We start from the raw sequence: 15,527 nt of genomic DNA, 5'->3' as shown, positions 1-15,527 counted from the left end.
GTTGCTGAGTGAATGCCAAACCAGTCCTCACCTTCTGGTGGAAGGCAATGATAGAGAGAGAGAACAGAGATAGACAAATCTCCCTGGGGAGGGATTTCCAAAGTTTTGGCACCATGACCTAGAAGATCTTTGATTTCAGTGAAAATTCACCCAACTCATCACTCTTGGTACAGAAGTCTCCACGAGTAGAATCTTGCTCTGTCGTCGTTGTTGGAAAATGTGTATCTGTGAAGTCTGGACTGAGCTCCCAGTGATTTCTTTTTTATATTTCATAGCAGCTTATATTGTAATCAAAAACAATTCTTAGGACACTGCATTGTGTAAAAGTTTTGCCTACTGAATTTCTGCTGAAATATCAAAGAAGCATTCTCTTGCATTTCCTTACCCATAAAACTGAGTTGGAAAAAATAATCTTCTGCTATCATCATCATCTTCAATTCTGAAGGGGTTGGGTTGTTGTTTTTTTTCTTGAGAGGAAACCCCAGGGGCTTCACAAGGATCAAAGAAACTGAACTTCATTTTAAAGACTGTGTATGATATGTGTATGATACTTCTACACATTTCTTTGTACTATAGCTAGTAAAAGCTATGGGTATGCCTAACTTTCGTGTAAGGGGTTATATTCACCATTGCTTGGCTGTTTTTTAAATAAGAAAAGATTTGCACTTCAACATTGGAGTGGGACAGCACACAGCTTATAAAACAGTAACAAAACTTAAAAATATTACAAAAGATCTTTGGATACTTTGTATTTTGTATGTACAGGTGCCTACAAGTACAACTGTTCACACACAATGTTAAATGATAGCCTTAGAAATATTAGTAATCTTTTCTATATACATATCCTTCCTAGATTGGTCATTTTAAATATATTCAGTGTACAGCACACTAAAGATTCATTGGTCCTAGAGTGTCTCTGTAGTGAATGGATAGTTTATCATTCACTGAACCAGATTCACAGCTGCAGCACCAAATTGACACCAGAGGGGAAAGCATCTATTTTCAGTCTCTATGAAGTTGTGGCAGTTTTGCAGCTGTGGTCACAGTAGGAATGAATTGTGTTGTTTGAATGAAATATCATGTTAAGCAAGAGAACAGTACAAAAGCCACAGCCTTTTCCTGAATCTCTATCTTCAGCAAAAATTTTTCCTGAGCCACAGTATCCTAATTGAGTCTACTCAGCTGCTATTGGCTGTTGCTTCTTCTCTGGTGTTGCTGCACTACTCAATTTTAATTCCTGACCATCTCCTTCCTACCTCCAGCTTGCCCAATAGAGATGGCAGGCTGTTGAGATGGGGACTTGATTACTCCAACTGTCTTACATCCCTCAGCAAACATCTGACGCTAAGAAATCTGTACAGTAGTCAGTAGGTATGTATGGAGAACCAGCATGGTGTAGTGGCTAGAGTGTCATAGTAGGATCTGGGAGACCCAAGTTCCAGTCCTCACTCTGCCTTAGAAGCTTGCTTGGACTGGCACAGTCACAGCCTAACCTATATCGGGGGGTTGTTGGGTGGATAAAATGGAGGAGAGCAGAACAATATAAGTTACTTTAAATCCCCATAAGGGGAAATAACTGAAATAAACACATTACCCACAAACTACGAAAGCTATAGTTTAGGGCCCCAGGTTAAGAGGGATGTCTAAATACAAAAACAGTGCATCCTAAGAGGTGCCATAGTGGAGGCATCCAGATGCCCCAGTAACTTCTATGGCACTAGTCCACTCCTGATGGACTTTTTGCAGCGACATATGCCAGCGGATGAACCTAGCCAGGCACAGAAAGCAGAGCAAGCTCTCCAATCTCCATAGAAGATTGGAGCAGCAGCCACACAACAGCAACCAAAGTCAGCTCTGTGAGTGGCAACAACAGGTGCAGCTGCGCTCTGGATGCAAATGCGGCCACCATCTCTCACTGGCATTCCTGCCTCTCCGAGAGCCCGTAGACAGGGTGGAAAGGCCCCACAACTGTGGCACCCTGACAGAGGGCTCATGAGACCAGAGGGGACACCCACCCCAGCAGCAGATAGGATGCTCACCCCATTGCTGGCAAGGGCCAAACCTGGCTGCAAAAGTGCCACCTGCTCACAAGAACCCCTCTCTAAGCAACACAACCCCCTTCCTCCGGAAAAGTAAAACCAGAAAGGGAAAGGGGGCAAAAAGACCTGAACCAGGCTTGAACGGTTGAACCCACAGTCCTTGGCACTCAGGACCAACCCCCTAATCTCAGAGCCAGGAGAGGAAGTTCCCAAGAGACAGGCCAGCAGGCTCTAGACACCTGGCTGCAACTCTGATGTTATCTCCAATGACATGGGCCAGCCAGAAAGTATCAGACAGATTGGCAAGGCTCAGCGGAAAGGCACTGGGACAGCGTGGCTGGGGCTCCTGATTCAAATGTTGCTTGGGCAGAAGGAAGAGGCAAGCTAAAGCCCTGGATCTGATTTTTTAGCTCTGCACAAATGCCAAAAGGGGGAGCAGGGTGGCTGCTCATTCCTCATTCCTTAAATCATTCCTCAAGGGACGGACTCAAAGGGTTGCTATTAGAGACTAGCCATCTTCAGAGTGGGAATTATCTTGTGCAATCGCCCATGTTATTCATCCTCTATGTAAAGCCTTTAGGAGAAATTCATAGCTATGGAATTGGATGCCACCAATATTTAGGTGATACCCAGCTCTATATCTCGCTATCCAGATCCCCTAGAGATGCAGTAGAGTTACTAAGTTGTTGCTTGACAGCTGTGGTCAATTGGCTGAAAGCAAACAAATTGAAACTGAACCTAGACAAGATGGAAGTGATGCTAGTTGGGAAAGCAGAGATCTTGAAGGACATTGAACTTCTGACCTTTGATGGGGTTCAGTTGACGCTGGCTGATTCAGTCAAAAGCCGAGGGGTTGTACTAGATCTAGCGCTGCTGCTAGAAAAGCAAGCAGCTGCAGCTGCAAAAAAGGCCTTGTCACAACTCAGACTAGCCTGGAAGATGGCCCTTACCTTGACATGGCCAATCTAGCCACCTGGATTCATGGCACAGTAACATCGAGACTAGACTACTGTAATGTGCTCTACCTAGGCCTCCCCTCAAAGTCAACTCAAAGAATTAAATTGGAGCAGAACACTGCAACTCATTTACTCTCAAGAGCTAGATGGAGCATGCATATCACTCCCATTCTGCAATCACTCTATTGGTTTCCTGTTACCAGGCTCAATTCAAGGTCATGACGATCATATTCATGCCCCTGGTCCATCATATCTGTGTGACTGCTTCTCCTCCTATGGTCAGCCATGGAAGCTTCGCTCAGCTGAACAGGTTCTTCTGAAGATACCACCCTACTGCTGGACAAAATCAACAGCTGTCCGCACACGAACTCTCTCTGTGGTGGCCCCCATCTTATGGAATAGCCTGCCTGAGGCAGTCAGGAAAGCCCCTACTCTCCGGGTTTTCTGCAATCTATGCAAAACTGAATTATTCAGGAGGGCTTTCTACCCAGATTACAAGACTATGTCATAAGAAATAGCTCAGAGAAATGCTTTGGTAAGGGCAAGGACTGAATGCTTTGCTATTTAGTACTGTCTGCTGATGTAGATATGTGCCTACCAGAGAGTTTCTACACTGTTAAGCATGCCATTGAAATTAGTTATGCTTTGTTTCAGATATATTTCATCTCTGTGCTTGGCTTTGTGCTTGTTTAATAATTTTCTGCTGCCGTTCCCTATTGATTCTGTTTCTCTTAATGTCCTAACTATTCTTTGCTATTATCAGGGCTCATTTTGAGGGGGAATGCACAGGAACGCAGTTCTGGCAGTTCCCCAAAGAGGTCACATGTCAGGTAGCCCCGCCCACCGGACTCAGCCATTTTGGGCCTGTTTTGGCCTGGATTGGGGCCAAAACAACATGGATCAGGTTTCTTACGGGTGGTGGATCATTCTCCCGCTCATCAGCAGCTCGATCCTAACAATTTTGGGCCCCTTTTCAGCCATTTTCAGCCCCTTTTTGCCATTTTGGGTCCAATTTTGGTCCTGAATGGCCAGGATTGGGTCCAAAACAGCTAGAATAGGTGATGTCAGGGGGTGTGGCACATGCAAATCAGTTATACTAATGACACACTTCTGGCGATGGCAAGAGGTGTGGCATATGCTAATGAGTTATGCTAATGAGTTATGCTAATGAGTTCCTCCAGCTCTTTTTCTACGAAATGACCCCTGACTATTATACTTTGCTCAGTGAATGTCCTAGCTGTCAATTATATTTTCACTTTCACTGTTGTAATCCACATTGGATTTCCGTGAGAAAGGCAGTCAATGAATGAATGAGTGAATGAATGAATGAATGAATGAATATGTACACTGGACCACCACTCCCCACATTACTGGAGGCTCAGTAACCTTCAGGGGCAGGATTTCGTAGGACATGGAAGTCTGCAACAGGTGGGGGGAATCAGTGGAAAGAATTCCTGCTCTTCCTTTTGTGGAAAATTTAGATAGGATTCAATCCTATATGTACTAGACATGCAGGCCAAAGGCACAAAACCCTTTGTTCAAAAAAGTAAAAGGTGACAGTCCCATGTTTTAAGACACACAATTCATTGATTTTACTTTTTTTAAAAAATATATATAACTTTTAATTATCCAACAATGGCCCTTTGGAGTTTGCCTTGTTGAGTCTTGACCCCACTCAGTCTCTGAGTCTTCTCCAGTGACATTGGGGTGGTGTAAAATTATGTCTCCTACCATCTCTGTGGTGGATGGGCTATTACACTCAAGATCAGACTGAGGGCCACTAATGCTGTTTAGAAAAATCCCAGTGGTCAAATCAACTGGTTAAAAATCTCAGTGGTCAAATTAACTGGTAAAAAATCCCCGTGGTCAAATTAACTGTCTTTTTAGCATTCCTTTCCAGCATCTGGCCTGGCTTCTTCTTTTTTTTTCGCTGAGTCATTTGGAACTGTCTGCTCTGCAGGCAGATCTCTATACTGGATTTAGTCTTTGATTATAGCAATCACTGTTGCATAGCTTGGCTGCATAGGTTCATTTGTGATGGTGGGTGGTCCTGCTTAGCAACATAGTATATAGAAGGACTGAATAACCTACTAGACCTATCCCCTTTTAACTCTCTGTTTAATTGAAATAATGAAACACTTCCCTGCTCTGTTCCCTATCTTTGTATGAAAAGAGACTATAGAAAAGAGGAATTTAGTAAAAATGACTTGCTGCCACTTCAGAGCCCAGCCTGCAATAACTCTTGGATTCTACTTGGATTCTGCCTAAAATTTCCATGGATGGATTGCTGTCCACAAAAGCAGAATTTCCCTACCTTCCTCTCCCAAGGTAACCTCCCCTGATTTTTAAAACACTTGGGAGATCAGTCACCCGCCCCCCCCACGCACCCTGCACATAGAACTTTTAGGCATGACCCAAGCTTATGTAAGAGTGTTTGAAGCAGCCTTCTTCTTCTAATAGGCGGGAGAGCAGTAGAAAGCTGCAAATAAATAAATATAAGAGCCAACCAGATTCCTTTATGGCAGTGACTGTTGGCTGGCTCTGCTTAATTGGAGTTCTTTGTTTAATCTGTGATCAAGCTATTAGCTGCTTAATGCAGGGAAAGGAATGTATATCAAATGAAATAAAGAAGAGATCTGTGCACTCATAATTGCAGACTTTTTAGTTCAAATGCTAAAGCCAGATACAACTAGCTAGTGTTTTAGCAATAGCACCCTTAAACCCATTTGACTTCAACAGGAGATATTTTAGAATGAAAACTGCTATAGAAACAAAAGTGCTTAATTTCGGCAGGATCATGCATTGAAATGTTTCAGAAGTGAAGCAGGGCAAGCAGCTTTCCATGACTCCAACAGAAGCTGCTGGCTAATCAGCGCAAAATATGTTTGGGCAACTTAGTAAGGACCAAAGACCATAATTTGATCTTTATGGGATGCTGATGTACCATTGAAGAAGGAAGAATGTGCCCCATGGTAAATATTTAGAGCTATTTGTGATCAATAAATGAAGAAAAAAAAACCCTACAAAATTCATGGAGTGCTTCTAATTAATGAGAATGTTTGAAGAAATCTGTCTGCTCATAAATATTCAACAAGCAGAAAAATAGGTTGTGTTTGTTAGATAAATTATTAACGATGCGTTTTTGATTTGGCCTTAGTAATATATCAAGAGCTATAAAAAAAGCATCAAAAGCACTTAATCCAGAAGACGGTCCTGTAGACCAAATTTTAAAAAGGGTAGAAGGAGGTGAAGATATGGAAAGTAAATCTGGACACAATAAGGTACAGGTCTTTTTAGTCAGTTTTGCTGGAAAGCCAGATGGAAAATGCTCCCTGAGGCTGTCGAACATTTGAGCCTGTTAAAGAAAAGTGTAAAAGATATTTGGCAAACTGTGTCTGCTAGTATAAACCAGCTGTGGACACATCTGTAGCTAAAAAAGAGGCTTCTCTAAGGGGTGTTTTACAAGGAGTTGGTTTGAACAACACAGCTGGAATTGCCACACAAAGAGACGAAGACAGTGTGATAAACAGAACTTAGCTCATTTGTACAGAGCAGGTGGCATACTTACACAATCTAACAACATTGCCAAGTCCGTTGAAAAATAGCTTAGCATCTGTAGAGGAATGATACCTGTAAACTGATTATAAAAAAACTTTGTTTTTCTTAGAGAAAACCGAATAATGCAGCAAGATTTTGAGCAGCATCTAAATCTCTTTGGACTTTTAGGCCTACATGCAAATTGCTGCTCAGCCATTGGAGTGGTCTTGGCCAAATAACTTTCCCCCTCAGCCACACATAAATGAGTAGAACAAGATTAGGGTTGCCAGCTCCAGATTGGGAAATTCCTAGAGATTTTGGGAGTGGATCCTGGAGAGAGTAGGGTTCGGGGAGGCAAGAGACACCAGCAGGGTATAATGCCGTACAGTCCATATTCCAAAGAAGCCATTTTCTCCAGAGGAACAGATCTGTAAGGCCTGGAGATCAGCTGTAATTCCAGGAGATCTCCAGCCACCACCTGGAGGCTGGTCAGCCTAAACAAAATACATTTTATAAAACATTTTGCAAATTAAAACTGCAATGCTAAACCCATGTGAAAATGAGTCCAAGTACCATTTTTTCTCTCATAATGAGGAAAATCTGCCCTTCCTCACAGTAGACAGGAGCTCAATTGTTGCCTCAACACACTTTTTTTCTTTTGGTCAGAGTGCCAGAGTGGTTGCTAGGAACATTAGTGCATGCTGAAGCAGGGAGAGAGAAGCAGAATCTATTTAGAAAAGCTTCGTGGCCAAAACGTTGCTAAGAATGGGCTAGGAACACAAAATTCTGGGCACTCTCGTCATCCTGGACAGGTCACATTATTCATTTCCCTATGATATTTGTGTTGGGTCTAAGAGATGTGAGGAGGAACCTAGAGGAAATCTTTTTTGGGGGGGCCCAATATGGTTCTCTGCATCTCTGTTTCAGAATTAGGGAGCACAGTCAGCATAGACCTAATTGGAGAACTTTTAAAGCAACATTCACTGACATTTTTTTTTTATTTAAAACATTTATTTTATACCTCTTCAGAGACCACCTGGAGGTGGCTCACAAAACAAAACAAGATAAATGCACAAAATGAAACCAATAAAAAAACAGCATAAAGCATCTAGCAATCTAAAAAATCCTAGCAGTCCTCAAGGTAAAAGCATACAGTAAAAACACATAAAAAACTTCCTCTCCCAACCCAAAGCCTGGAAAAATAAAGTGTTTTGTTTGGCTGAGTGTCTAAAAAAGAGAAGGGTGGGTGTCACTACAGGTGAGGTGCCACTACTGAAAAAATCCAATTTCTGGTTAGTTAGAGACACTTCTTCCTGGTTTGCCCAACAAAGTGAGGCAGAAAGGGCACATATGTACACTGATGTGGGAAGGTAGAGTCAAAGATAGGGTCCCTCCCAGTTCTGCTGAGTGGTGTAAATTTGGGCCTTGTCTGACTGAATCTGTAGTAGAGTTGCTAACTCAGTGTTTGGGTGTGGAGCAGGGTTTGGGGAGGGGAGGGTCTTCAGTGGATATGCTATTTAGAAAAGAAGCAGCCATTTTCTTTGGGAGAACTGATCTCTGTCACCTGGAGTTATAATTCTGGAAGATCACCAGACTCCACCTGGAGTCTGGCAACCATAATCTGCAGGGTGCCTTGCCAAACAAGAGGACCTTGGCTGTATACTTAACTACAATGGTGCAGTGATAAAACACTCAGTTGCATCTGGTAGCCTGGTTACTAATCACACAGGGAACCATCAAATTAGAATCAGGTTCTGAAGAAAGCATTTCAGAATTTGAAGTTGCCAGCTCCAGGTTGGGAAATTCCTGGAGATTGGGGGGGGGGGACCTGGAGAGGGTAGGGTTTGGAGAGAGGAAGGACCTCAGAGGTGTATAATACCATAGAGACCACCTTCCAGAGCAGTCATTTTCTCCAGGGGAATTGATCTCTGTGGCTTGGAGAGCAATTGTAATTCCTGGTGATCTCCAGCCACCACCTGGAGGTTGGCAACCCCTTTTGGAGGCCATGTTGTGATTCCATTATCAAAGATAATTCACACAGCCATTTTGAGACTCCTACCAAAGGATTGATTCTTAGACGAGTTGACTGCCGAGCAGTCTCCCCATGTAGGGCCATCACCAGTGAGCTTGTGAAGAAGTGTCGTTTCTTTCAGCCAACACTTCTGTGCCATCACATTTGCTGATTAGCACTCTTCCAGACTGCCAACAATTTAGGAATTGGGCCAGCCATGTATACATCCCCCCCCCCATGGAGAGGCACCAGTTTATATAAACTGTGGTAGCCCTACAAGGTCCAGCAAAAGCATGCAGAGACTGCCTCTTGTATGACCCAGCTATTTTTCATGTTTTGAGGCCTCAAGCTGAGCGTTGGGGAAAAAAAAAACTAAAACGAGGCTGCAAAAGTGGCTGCAATAGACATTTGCTTTGACCTGTGCAGGCAGCTGTTAGATGGTGCCTCCATTACTGGAGTAGTTTTGAAACAGTTTTTAAAGTTAAAAAAAGAACATATAATGGATGGCCTTTCATCTACATATCCACAGGAGCTTGTATAGCCGTTGAAAAGAAAGCACCCAAACATAGGGCTACCTGGTGCTGTAGCAAATCATTTCAAGAACATTTTCTTCTTTTTAAAAATTCAAGTTTCTTAGGATATTTGCATTTTCCAGTACTGGAGCAAATATATTTTGTTGATCTGTTTTAGGTTTCTTGTTGGTCTGTTTTAAAGTTAAGACCTATTTTAAAGTTAAGAGTTTCCCCCTCTACAAAAGGTTGCCCCTCTCATTCATTATGCTCGCACAGTTACTGTGCTACTGAAGCACTGGGAGGAATAAAACTACCACTATGTGTATTTATTTACTTCATTTATAGTTCATTACAGTCCTATTCTCTTCTCTAGTGCATGCTACAGATCTGCATAATGGTCTGGGAATACAGTGGCCAGCCCCACAGCAGGGCAGAGGATCCTCCACCTTCAGCTGCCGCACCCCACCATTGCTCACCTGGCTGGTGGGGAAAAAGGTACCTGGAAATGGGGGAGGCAGTGCACATGCGCCCACCTGCGATGATGGCAAATGATGTCATTTCCAGCATGATGCAGAAACACTGGGCCAATTCTCTAAAAATCAGTCCCAAACACCATGTTTTTAGTTGATTTTTAGAGAATCAGTCCCCATCATGACCTGTTGCTTTTGCATCACAATGGAAATGATGTCTGGCACTGCACCTGCACGATGTGCGTGCATGCACAGGTAAGTCTGCCACCTCTGCCTCCAGTTCTCTAGGGGAATTTCAGGTGGGTAGCTATGTTAGTCTGTAGCAGAAGAACAAAATTCGTCTAGTGGTACCTTGAAGACCAACATTTTCCAGAGTATACGCTTTTGTGAGCCAAAACTCACTTTGTCAGATACAAATAAAATAAGTCTGGTCAGCCTTTATATCAGAGTCAGAAGGTGGGGGGGTGGGGGGGTTGCAAAGAAGAGCTAGTTGGAGTCAGGAGTAGAGATGGGCACGAACAGAAAAAAACCCCGAACATGATGTTCGTTGTTCATTGCCATCCACGAACAGGGAATCACAAACAACCACGAACATGGCCCTGTTCACGAACATGTTTGTGGTTGGCTATTCATAGGGGCCAGCAGGCTCTCCTCCAGCCATCATCCAAGTTTGGTCAAGATCCCTACTGCACCACTCCCAGAAATCTGACCTGAGCAGGCACCAGAAAAGGTACCAATAATAAAAAATAGCTTGGCCCCTAGAGCCTGGCAGCAGCCCTGGAACCTGAGGGTGGGTAGATCCCTACCACACCACTCCCAGAACACCTTACCTGAGCAGGCAGCAGGAAAGGTACCAATAATAAAAAATAGCTTGGCCCCAGAGCCTGGCAGCAGCCCTGGAACCTGAAGGGGTAGATCCATATCCCACGACACACAAAGAAAATTCAAGCTCCAAGGCACTGTCCCTGTCTCTCTATCAAAATGCCAACAGCAGCTGTCTCTCCCTCTCCACTGTCTGCAAAGACTAGCCAGAGCTGGGAGCCCCCCTCCCCCCACCGATCTTTGCTCTCTTGTAACAAATTTAGAGCTCCACACTTCGAAGGAAGACCTGCCTATCAAGTTAAACTGGGCTTAGATTGGGGTTTCCAGGGCAACAGCAGGAGTTTAGACAGAGTTCAGACAATCCTTGCCTAAGTTGCCAAGGGAATTGATTGCAGGTGCTAGACTGTCTGTCTTGACGAACAGCTGCAGCGACCACCTGTTCGTTTAGAATGGGGCCTCACAAACAGCTTGTTCGCGAACAGCAGATTGGGCTGTTCGTGGCTTTTTTTTGTTCGTGCCCATCTCTAGGCAGAGGTACTATGAAAAATATAATCAGTTTGATTAGAGCTATGAAATAATAATAATAACTGGACGTATACCGCTCTTCTAGACAGATTAGTGCCACACTCAAAGCAGTGAACATCATCAGTGTATTATTATCCCCACAACACAGCTGGGGAGCTGGGGCTGAGAAGAGTAGCTTACCCAAGGCCACCTGCTGAGCTCATAGCAGTAATGGGAGTCTAACCAAGAGGATACTGATTTGCAGTCTAACCACTTGACCTCTATGCTACAGCAGCATCGTATCTTTAAGGTATGCATAAGGGACCAGAAGTGGTGGATGAAATGAGGGCAGTCAAGCCAGGGTTGAAAAGCTTACTCGATGGCACTGACAAAATAGAAAATACCACATCTGCAAAGCCATGGCCATCACCGATTCTGGGGCAAAAGAGACAAATGCAGCCCCTGTGAAAGGAGCTGACTGCAAGGTCTGCTGCCACAAAGGATTATGAATCAATATTTTAAGAAAGAAAACTGAAACATAAGCCTGAGAAATAGGAGCTCTGTGGTATTTAGTTGAAATAAGAATGAAGCTGATAGTATTGATTAATGCCCAGTTCTTCAGCTTTCAAAAGAATATCATTTTCTCAAATAACCATTTCATTGACAAAAACACTCCAAAATTTATTTCTTCCTTGTATGGAGTCACAAATGTTAGAATTGAGGATGATAGTTTGGTCCTCAATGCAAACTCTCTCAGTGTTGCCAAGCAAGTAGTACGAACGATTAGGACCCTGGTAGGCGCAGATGGTGAAATATGTGAATAATATAGGATCTCTGTTTCCCCTTGGGCAGAGCTGTTAAGATGCACAATCTCGGGTGGGGGTGAGGGGGAGGATGACAGGACACAAAACGGAAGACAAAACACGTTAACACAATTGGTAACAATGAAGTTTTGTTTTTAAAAAAGACAGTTAATAGGCAACGGCAAATCAATCAACAAAAGGGAGATCAACAATATTTTGAAGTCCTTTGTTAATTCAGTAGAAAGAAAGCAGAACTTCACATAATGTTATGGCTGAGGGGAAAAAAAATTCATTTATGCAAGAGAAATGAGCCTGCTTCTGAAAGCTAATGAGCTTGTTGAATAAGAGCCAAAATTGCATACAAAGCTGGGCAGGAACAAAGCCAAGGGCTCAAGATTTGACATTGGGCTTTAAAAGGGGTATGGGAAGGCTAGCATTTAGAGTGAAAAAGTGGAGTCCTATTCATAAAGACAACTTTATTGCAGCAATAGCTTAATGCTTGCGTTTCAACACGATATTATGTTTCAATCTCAGTCTTTTAACGAACTGAACATAGTGATTGCCAGACTGATCAGATGCCTTGTTACCCTGGCTGTAAGGGCTCAGTTCCCCCACGCAAGGGGCTCGCTGTTTATAAACAGACATTTTGCTGCTGGCCAAGGACAAATCGTGGAATAAACTGGCTTTTCCCGATGTAACACTTCCAGAAATATAGGTCCTAAGACCAACGGGAAAACAATTTTTTATCAATCATATATTGGGCAAGGGCATATTATTAAGTACACCACTCCCACAGTTTGACACGTTATGAATTGTTTCAAATTAATTACAATCCTTTTACTTGGTAAATCCACTGTCTCCCCCTGCAGCATGATTATACTCCACTATCAAGGCAAATCAGGAGAATAATTAACAAACATTGGCCCATCATTAATGACATCCCAGGATGTGAAATGACACCAAACATTGGATACAGACGTACAAAAAACATTAAGGATATGTTGGTCCACTCTGGGTTACAGGAGAATGAAAGTGAGGATTATTCGTTGGGTAGGCTACCACCCCCTCGGGGAACTTTTAACTGCGCTCATTGTGCAGCTTGTAAATTCATGCTGCAGGGGGAGACAGTGGATTTACCAAGTAAAAGGATTGTAATTAATTTGAAACAATTCATAACGTGTCAAACTGTGGGAGTGGTGTACTTAATAATATGCCCTTGCCCAAAATTATATGTGGGCAGTACAACCCGACCTCTGAGAGTGCGTATTCTGGAACATGTATCCAGAATATGTAATGGGGTGAAGGAAGCCCCCTTAACACAACATTTTTTAGATGAGAAACATAAGGCAGAGGAGATAAAAGTAGCAGGACCCTTTACTACCACCAAAGAATCTGACTCGCAACTAACTCTATTGAGAAAGGAGGCGAGGTGGATTCATATGCTAAAAACCTTATCACCACGGGGACTTAATAATGAATTACCACTGAAAAGCTTTCTGGTTTGAGTGTAGTGCCTTTGTAGAATGGAATCCACATTGTCTTTAGTAACCCGTATAGGCATTTTGTCATTACAGGTTGTAAGTTATTTCAGGATATACTGAGAAATTGAGGTTGTAACTTGCAGGTGTCACCGATTTGTGATGAGATCATGGATGTTATTGGTACCTCCCTGTATTGTAAATCTTTTTTTGTACAAAAATGTGAACGCTAGGAACTGCATCACGTAGGAGTTTTCCACGTCATTGGGTGAACTGACGGTGTGCCTGTTAAATGACTTTGGATGGGTGAGCACATGTAGATGTTTTAGCAAGACTATTGATAATGTGTAATATATAAAATAATCAATCAATGTACTATTAGAGAATATATAAATGAGCTAAAATGAATTTATGTAATATTTATTCATTTTTATGTAGTTGTAAATGGTTGCTCCTGAGGAAGTCCGTGGGGACGAAGAACTAGTTGGAAATTGCCGGCCTTAGTTCCGGGCACCATTGAAGGTTCCACTTTTCATCTTGGAACAAACCATGAACTTGTTTAACCAGCTCCTGAAAGGACTTTGATATAGTACAAGTCATTAATTTGCCGCTGCACCCCTTGATCCTCCTGGGGAGGATTCTTGAATGATATATGTAATATAAATTATATGCTGAAACTTGTAAAACGAAGATAAAAATTGGCTGCAATATTGTAATATGCTATATTAAAATAATGATTATATATATGTAATATATGATTGATAAAAAATTGTTTTCCCGTTGGTCTTAGGACCTATATTTCTGAAAGGCCAAGGACAAATGTCTGGAAAGCAAATTTCCTGTCACCCAGAAATACTTTCTGCATCCATTTGTCTGGTGAGGAACGCCTGCATGTTGCACAGATCTCTAGACTTGGTGCAAAATGCTGGCTAAGCGTGTTGGACCACAAGTACCATGTAGCACAGAACATGTTCACTGTAGTGTATTGTGTGTGTTGGGGGTGGGGAGAACATCCAGCTTCGGATGCAGCACACTATGTATGTGGTGGTGCCATATGAAAAACTACTTGGAATTGTTGCTGATTCAAAACGTAGCAGCTGACTCCATTTTCTGATGCTCACCTTGCTAATGTTTAGAACTCTCTGTGGGGTTTCAGTAAATTTTTGGTCACATTTTTTAAAACCTCTAAATACTTACATGGAAGTTGCTGTAGTGTTATGGTTTGAGTGATGTTGAATTAAGGTTTATTGGAATACAGCAATGTCTGGTATACAAAGAAGACGAGAAGAAGATCCTGTGGGGAACAGCAAGCTCTAAATAGACAGTAGGAGGAGTCCTTTCTTTTTAAAGAACCTTTCCCCCTTGTCTGTCTGCAGAGTGCTGTTCTTAGTCTGTCCTTCTAGAACTCTCCACACCCATAACTCTCTCTCAAGCTAGCTAGTCAACTAGATATCTACTAATAAATCTTTTGTTAATCTTAAATAGGGTTCTCAGGACTTACTGGGAGTTGTCTTCTTGTGCGCATGCTCCTGGTGGGGCATGTTGATGTCACTTTTGGGAAGTAATGTCATCACACTGGCCGTGGGCATGCTCCTGTGTTTTGCACGGAGCCAATTCAGCCCATTTGGGGCTAAAATTAGCCCCAGCAAAGCATGGGAGCATGCCTGTGACCAGGCAATGACATCACTTCAAGAAGCGATGTCATTGTGCCCTGCTGGGAGCACACCTGGTGCGCAATTTCCCAGATTGCCTGTTGGTGGCGGGAGATTGCCGGGGGGGGGGGGGTGCCGCCTCACAACAGGGCAAACCCCCAGGAGATTGCTCACCAACTGGGCAACTGGGAAGCCTAATCTTAAACCACTTCAGTGCCCTGACCGCTGCATAGACACTCTGCCAACAAAATCAGGGAGATCCAGTAGTATATATCATAACTATATGGAGTAACCCCATTGAGTAGTAGAATTGAGTAGACATGCTTAGGATTGTGCTCTAAGGGCTAAACTAGACATCTGTTATGTTCTTCTTTTGCAGAACTCCTTCTAAAAATGCCATGGTGTAATGTTTCATTTTGGGTATGGAAAACAGTGCATGGGGAGGTAGAAACCCGTCCTCCCCACAGGCCACAGTCCTGACAGAATCAGGGCTCTGTACCATTTTTAGAGGGAGTTCTGTATGGGGACCAGCAGCTGGCATATGGCTGCCAATGTCCATAGGGAACACATGACATGACCAATGTCATATCTAGTCTCGTCCTTAGTGACCGTGGCCTGTCTTCCTTTCAGTCTGATCTCACCAGACATTGGGAAACCCCGACTGATCATTGGTAAAAGCCAAGATTCTCGGGAAGACACTGAAAATCATTGTTCTATAGTGTCATCTTCTGTACCCTTTGCAT

Source organism: Eublepharis macularius, chromosome 6, assembly GCF_028583425.1.
Source record: "Eublepharis macularius isolate TG4126 chromosome 6, MPM_Emac_v1.0, whole genome shotgun sequence".
Lineage (NCBI taxonomy): Eukaryota > Metazoa > Chordata > Lepidosauria > Squamata > Eublepharidae > Eublepharis > Eublepharis macularius.
Note: the sequence above shows the minus strand (reverse complement) of the source record.